Below are 8,485 nucleotides of genomic sequence, written 5' to 3'. Positions count from 1 at the left end.
TCTATTGCTCATCATGAAATAAGCCCCAGAAACAGTCTACATCAGCAAGTGATCAATGATGAGACGTTGCACTGACCGTGCAGCCATAGCGGTGTTCCCTGCTCACCGAGCCTGGAAAACTAGGATGCCTGCTATCCAATGGAAAGTCCAATCTTTTCCCATTTTCCTTGGATCATGCCGCTATTAGCATGAAGTCATTTTTCAGCGTCTGTGGAAAACAAAGAATAACAATTTAAGACCACGGGGTAATATGAAAAAGGCTGAAGACTTCTCTGATGTGTTTCAGGGAATAAAGTGAAACGAGGTGATTTGTTTTCTCTGGAAATGTGGTGTGCATTTTGTACCCAAGCAAATTCATCCACCCCACAAATGAGACAGGCATGGAGCTGTGTAGGGTCTCCCTTTAAAGTCAAAGATTTGAATCATCAATTGATTAGATCTTGACCTGCATTTTGTCAGTTGAATATCTGTGCTGGGGTTTTTGTTGGCTGCTTTATTGTGCACAATAACACAGGAGCAACAGGCATGGAGGGTACATGTGCTAAATAGCTCTCTAGTTTTTCCAGGGAGCTGAACTGATCTGCAGAGTTACTCATCCTCTTCTAAACAAATGCACTAAGTGATCAAACTGATAAAAACTCTGTTATAAACAATTTTTTTGTTTTAATTTGAACATTGTGCTTATGTTGCTTCACATCATTCACAAGACAACAGGAGGGGCTGTGAGCTGAGCTGATCCTAGCTTGTTAGTACTCACCAGGCTTGTCTTTAAATTAAGGATTTCAAATCAGAGCAGCCGAGATCTTGTCCCTGCAGATCAGCAGTAGTAAAATCACTCTTAACATATCTTGCACCACGGGAAAATCTGGCAAGACAATCTTTAGAGCCATCAAAAAAATCTGTTCCTTGCTGACTTTTGTCGGAGGGTCCAAAATCGACCTGGTGATCTTGTACTGTGTGCCTTGCTTAGGTGCTCTTTGTTTGGAAGGTTTATAATGGAACCTGAAAAAAGGTACAATGAAGGCGGGCGTTGAAAAGGTGATGAAATTCAATGTGTCTCAGTTCCTCCTTAGTGGGACCTTGGGGCTGCATGCTGAGCTTTTGCTAGCTTTTTAGCTCTCTGCATAAATCTTCTTTTGAGAGTTAAAAACAATGTGATTAAAACACTCACTAAAGAAATGAGAAAAGTTTTGATCTCCAGCTGACAGCTTATGAAAAGACATGCTTATGGCAGGTAAACACTGAGTTGTTTTAAGCTGCGCTAAGCTGAACTGAAGGAACAAAAGGAAGCTTTGTATAAACTGGACTGACAAAATTTGGGTCCATTGCTTAAGGTGCTTAAGTAGTTAGATACACACATGCTCCCCGATGACTCCTTTGTGATTTGGATGAATTCAAGGTCAGAAAGGTCAAGGCATTGATTTGATTTAATAAAACAGGCCTCCCACATCACTGTGGCAAATAAAGATAGGAATGGTTTCTATCATGAAGGCGCTGCAACTCAGGTGCAATCAACCTGAATAATGACATCAGCAATAAAACAGGATTGTCTTAACTAAAGTGGGCCATGAAATACAATCAAAGGCTCCTGCTCTTCCTATGGGGAGTTGAAACTGAGGCGAGGCAGGGGGGAGAGAGTGAGGGATAAGCAGCCATCCTCCACTACATTAAGGGATCATGCTGCTCCCTGAAAATGAGTATTGATCCTCTTAGGTGCAGGATCGTTTAGGAGATTAATGTGAGTAGTGGTTGAGCTCCATGGTGCTCCACGCAGGACCAGGGGATCAGCTCAGTGGGACGGCTAGGCCGAAGCAGCCTATCGGGGAGAAGGGGACAGGGGGGCTGGTGCAGATGAGGAGGGGAGGGGGCCGCTCTGTCCCATACCTCTGCTTGCTCTGTGCCATCTGGACTGTTGGCTAAGAGAATCAGCTGGATGTCTAAAGGGTCGGATGGGTGGGCAAGAAAAAAGGGGTAAGGCAAGAGGGTGTAAAATAGAAACAGTCTGGAAGGAAAAAGTGCAGTGTCTGAAGCAGGCAGGATGGATGGAAAGAAAGAAAGCGAGTAATAAAGGAAATGAGAGTAGAGGAGAGGAACAGAAAGTGCAAGAGGAGGATGACGGAAAAGGTACACACTGCCCTGCTCCAAATAGAGAGGAGAAGCAGGAGGCAGTGGCAGTGATAGAGAGAGACACAGCAAAGACTAAACTGCTTAATCTGTCCCAAGAGACGGCAGCTAAATGTGAGGTCCTCCTCCTCCTCTTTTCCACAGACCAGCAACCCCCACACAACACTATCACTGCCATGGCACTCTGCTCAGCTGCAGCCAAGGCAGTTATCCAGAGAAAAAGACACACACACACACCACACACACACACACCACACACACACACACACACACACACACACACACACACACACACACACACACACACCACACACACACACACACACACACACACACACACACTTTAAAAGTGCTCAGGTGGAGCCTACACTGCAACTGATACTGAGGAGAGGAGAAAAGATCAATTTCAGCCGAGAAGTGAAGCCACACTGCACAAAACGGAGTGAAAGGAGCAGAGTTAGGAGGCAAAGACACTTTTTGATTTAGTAATTCTGCTTTTTTAACAACTGGCTTGCAGCAAATAAACAGATCTTAATGCAAGCCTGAGGATTTTTCTCATGTCTCCTTCTCTCCCTCCTCTCTCTCTCGAGGTCATGTCGGCCCCTTGGGGAAACTCCAGAAACAAATATCAGCTGAAGTATTCAACAGTAGTTGAATGCACGCTGTCGGAGCCTGAAAACCAACAATGCAATGTTTTGAGCATGAGATGTCAATCTCTCCCTTTTCCTCCAACAAGTCAGAGTACTCTATACTCATTTCCTTCTTCTTCTATGGATTTTTCTCAAAGCAGGAAGGAGCTGACACGCTTGTTGGAGGGAGCCGCACCCCAAACATCTTAGTTTGAGAGAAAGGTGAATAGGAATGAAGCAAACATAATATTCAGAGTATTCTTATATTCCTCCAAGATTAAGAGGCACTCAGATTTTAATAGTATAGTTATATACTTCACATATTGTGTTTTTACTTAGCTACATTTTACACCCGATTTAGGCTTACATCCATCCATCCATGATCTATGCCGCTTATCTCAGTCGGGGTCCTCTGTGGGACATAGCCAATCCCAGCTGTTATTGGGGGTAGTACGGGAGCACCCTGGACAGGTCAGGTCGGCAGTCTATCACAGGAGATACACAACCATTCACAGACACACTCACACACATAAGGGCCAATTCGGAGTCGCCAGTTATCCATGTTTTTTTGGTGCGGGTTTGAAACTGTGTGAGGGAACACATGGGGAGCACATGCAAGCTCCACACAGGAGGCTCCTGCCCTGGACGGGGATGTGCTAATCACGTGCAGCCTTATTTACTTACATTAAGACATAATGTGAGTAACGTAACATAAGATCTGTGATTGTTTAACAAAAAATTGTATCCCCCAACATTTTAAATAGTTGGAAAAAGCTCCTCATTGAGTATATTCGTAATGAGAATTTACTGATTTAGTAATAATAGCCTGCTAGATCTTTGCTGTACACTATTGTCATTGTCAGTTGGCCATTTTTCTGCAAAGATCACTTTTCCTGTTGTTATTTTGACTTAAATGACTTGTAATGTGAAGTAATGTTTCAATTCACATCAATTTGGATCTTTCACTTTAAATTCAATCCTGCATGGTTTCCACTTTTACTTTACCAAACATAGAGGATTGAATTAAAGCTCCTGTGAGGAGTTTTAGCTGGTTATAAAGCAAAGTGAATTTAAGGTTGATGCCTCTTCGTGAGCTACAAAAGCAAAGGTGACCATCGACCATTGACCAGCCTTAACATTGGCTATTCTAAAACGGAGTACTTCATACACAAAACCACTGCTGTGTGGTCAGTGTCAGATGAGGTGATTTGCAGCACGCTACAGAAAGAGAATTTTTTTTTTTTATTTTGCATATAAAAGATTCACAGTGAGGGATCATTTTGATTGTTCAAAGTCAGCAGCAGGAGGTTTTTCATCATGAAATGTTACTTTCATAAATAAAGGACAAGATGAGATATAAGATGAGGAGACATAAACTCCCAAAAGGGTCCCCGAAATCACCACAACTAAGTTCCTAATAGGAGCTTTAAAAATGCTATTTGGTAAATTGATGATTCTTTTGCTTTTAATCCGGGAGAAAAAGTGAGTGTATTTTTGCTGCTGTGATAACAGCCAAAATTCATCTTTTGAGTTGCCTCTCTTCATGAAAGCACAATCCTCAGTTGTTGCCCACCTCTTGAATGTGACAGAAGAGGATGTGATGTTCGGTTTACATTGTATTGGCTTGTGCGCAAACACAGTACATCTCCAACATCTATGCTTCTGTTCATATCATAGTATAACTTTTGATTTAATTATCATTATCATTAATCAGTACAGCCACTTTGACCCACTTTATTATTCTGTACAGCTGTAAGAAGTCCCAAGCCCCACCTGAGATAACACTCATGACATGATCAGGAGATTTTATAGAATTTGCAAAGCTCTTCCAAAGCCTGAAAAGACTTTAAAGAGGTGTTTTTAAAGACTGAGCTGGACTGCATGATAAATAAACTGAGTTCATTTGTAAAATCGTTGCAGGGAACCTGCAATCGAAGGCAAAACTGGAGAGAACAAAAGTTCCCTTTATTTTCCTTCCTCTATTTTTCTTCACTTTATGAGTCCAAAATCAAAATTAGATAATAACTTTGAGGGAGGGCTGGGGACAACAGGGATGAAGAATCCCCCTCTGATGCTAAGAGTTACACAAACAAAACAAACTCCCCCACTCCCACGATTCCACAGGGGTGGGTGGCCACGGGGCTGAGAGCTCCTGACCTGTGGATGAACGTAATGCTGCCTGTCTCCACGGCAGGCCAAATATATACTTGTTTTGGCTAGCAGGACGTGTGGTGGAAGTTATCCCAACACATACATGCGCACACACACATGAAGACACATTCACACACACACACAGACACACACAGACATAGACACGCAGCCACGGTGCTGCAGACAGGCTTGCCCCCGTCTTCTCCCTCCTCTTGTGACTGTCAAAAGGAGACAGCCATCCTGCCGTTAAGCCCAGTGTAAATTTATACTGTATTTATTGGAGCGCTTGTTGCATTTTACTGTTCATTTGTCCTTGCGGCTGGAACAGCATTTGTGCGCTCTGCAAAGACGTCAAACTCAGGCTGTCGGGGCGTTATTTTTGAGGCATCTTCTTTCACAGTTGAAACCAGCATGTGGTGAAATAGTACGTGTGAGCTGAGGTGTACAGCAGAGACAGGATGACGGGTATTAATCAGGTGATGCAGTTAAAATATGAGACAATCTCTCTTATAAAAATAGGCAGATGAGACATTTTTCTGCTTCTGTCCTAAAAAGGTTTGCCAGATTTCAAGCAGAATGAAATTTGATCTGGAAGTTAGTTTGGGTTTAAGCTGCTTTGATTAAGAGGTAAAGTTCATATTTTCATCAGATAGTTTCATAGCAGAAAGTTTCTGTTCTGTTTGCCCAGGTTTCAGATATTTGTTCCTGATCAATGGAAACTCATTTTTGGTCCTGAAAATTCAAAGATATAACATATATATATAACGTGGTGTTAAAATAATGTTGAATCACCATGGATACAAATACCTCTATTACAGATTCTATGTAAAAATGAAGAACCTGTACTCTAGGATCTACATTTTCAGCCGGGGAAGTAATCTGGTCCCATTTGTAGAATTTTTGTAAGAAGGAAAAACATTTGGTATGGAGATCAAAAGCAGGGGGAACGCACACCGATATCATTACATCCGACTCCTGTTGTATTTATCTATGACTGTAAACAGTTAAACTTTCATATAAGAGCAGCTAAAAGACTGTTTTAGATCCAAAATTTCAACTTCAGCAACAAATCTGCTCGACGCCATGTTACAAAAGCAATTGGCTTAATTTTCTGAATCTGTTAAGATTTCCCAACCTCCACATCAGGAATAATCAACTAGACCTCAGCTCAACAAACAAGCAGTTTTCTTCCCCTCCTGAGGACAGACATGACAAAGTGAGCATTTCTAGTGTTTACTAATCTGCATCATGATGTTATTTCTGCAAACAGGTTTCTTAAGCCAGAGTGAAGCATCTGTGTAATATATCCTCTGTTGTCAAAGTGACACCAATCTGAAACAGACGAAGAAATTATATAGCATAGCCTTGTCAGACTATGAACAGATGTTTGTTTCTGAGATGGTGGATAAAATGTCAGAGCAAGTGCTCATGGAGTTCAAAAAAGCCTTTGCAACACTCATTTATGTTGTAACACTATATCAGTGTGGTCATAATTACGCACTAAAAGTATCAGGAAAGGTTTATAAACTAGATACTGAGTTTAGGTATAGCAGAAATGTACCTTCTGTATAAGCTGTTGACAAAGCTTATACCAGAAGTCCACCCCTTCTTTATTTTGATTGCTCTGTGGTAGTGAGGGACATTTGTGAGAGCAGCAGTGTCCCAAAGTTGGACTCAGCAACAAAAACAGCTGAGCGCTAAAAACACTGAAGTGATTCTGTGTAGTTGTTAGTGAAAAACTGCGGCTAGTGGACACGGGCCCTAAATGAGCAAATCAAACATGCAGCAAACAAAACTACAAATTGGTGCTCAAACTTTACAGTCTTTGAGGGTTATTGAGGATTGAAACGTTTAATGTCAACGTCACAGAGTTTTTCTTTTGGCTTTCTATTTTCTATTTCACAAAACTAACCTGTAGCAGCTCACAAAATGATTGAAGCGACCTTTAGATGCATGTAATAGCTAACATTTCCTTACATGAGTGTATTTGTGTTTGCATCACATTCCTATACAGATGTATCAGTTTGCAGACTGTGTGGTTATACAGGTATAATGGTGAGGCTCTCTCCTGAGTGAACAGTGTGTGCGTGTGGGTGGTTTATGTTGTGTATGTGCTTATGTTTCACCTGTGATAGGCCACTGCTGTTTCACTGGATGAATATGAATACCACACACCTACTCTGTTCCCACACACACTCACAGAACATCAGAACATTTTCTCCGTGCATGAATAGCGACGAAGGACTGATAAATGAACATCCAAAATGCCAGCCAATTACTATGGTGTCCCTTTGCTCAACCTCTCCATATTAAGCCCGGTTGTCAAACAGATTGTCTCCGGTGCTCCGAGCAGCCCGCCGCGGTGAAACAGTTTTCATTAAGGGAGGATTGCCATGGGCCTTAGGCTGGCGGCTTAATGTAATTTCACAGCTCAGCGTCCGTGCGGCCACTTCAGGCTCCAACATGGCCACCCACACCTTTACAAGAGCCAGCATGAGGTGCTGAAAGGGTGACGGGCTGCTAGTAACTTTTAGGAGCGAAAGGGGAGCCCCAAAATGAAATTCCAGCACAGGAAATGACTGCAATAATAACATAACAACCAGTAAGGCTGTGGAAATAACATGAAGAGAGATAGTCCTCATTTAGAGTTTGTAATGAAAGTGTTCAGGAAGGGGAAACACTCAGCAGTAGGTACGATCAGTAAATCTGATGTAGAGAGATTTAAAGAAAGAAAGTGGGGATTCTCGCAGGTTTTGTTATGGAAATTAGTCAAGTGATCCTTTCCAAGATCTGGTTTGAAAACTCAGTCCCTCTGAAGCTTTCCTGGATGGTGTTTAAAAGGACAGTATTATGTTTGGAAATGTGGCATAATGCTCAGATCCTGGATGTAAAAACTCAATTTGAAAGCATCTTTGTAGGGAAAAAATTTACATATGATTAAAAGTAATGCTAAACCATAACAGAACTTCACAGTACTTTGATGCTTCTAAGTTTGATAGAACTTAAAAAGGTACAAAAGACACTAATTTGCTTAATGTGTGCAAAGTTTTACATCACTTTTTAAAGCGTGTACCAAAAGTCCTCGTTAGAGACATGTGGAGAGCATCACACAGAGCTGTGACATCTGGACAAAACTGAAAGGGAGATACACTGGTGTTTCATTTTCATGTTTTACTACTTTGGAAAGTGTAACAGGGCCGAGGTTTCACTGCTCCAAAGAGGCAGCCGAGCCAGGCTTTTGGAAACCACTTCCATACTCACAAAACACAGCCCAGCAATTCAGGAAACATCAAATATTTAATACGATATGTGCCTTCTTTTATCTTCCTGTTTTTCAGTTGACTCTCTTTCCATATTTTCCTCTTACTGGGTTCTTGGAGAGTAACTCAAAGGATTGATTCTGACAGTCCTATGAGAAGGTTTCAATAAACATAGCATCTGAACTTCAAGAAAAGAGCTTAGTTTGACATTTGGAGAAATAACTCCAAGAGTTTGACTAAGATTGATATCATTCTGTTGTTGGTTTTTAAGGGTGTGCTCAATCATTTCTTGGCAAGGAGCAGTGGCTGTGGTTACCTGAG

The sequence above is a fragment of the Notolabrus celidotus genome, chromosome 17, assembly GCF_009762535.1.
Source record: "Notolabrus celidotus isolate fNotCel1 chromosome 17, fNotCel1.pri, whole genome shotgun sequence".
NCBI lineage: Eukaryota > Metazoa > Chordata > Actinopteri > Labriformes > Labridae > Notolabrus > Notolabrus celidotus.
The sequence above is the reverse complement of the archived record's forward strand: the minus strand, read 5'-3'. Positions refer to the sequence as shown.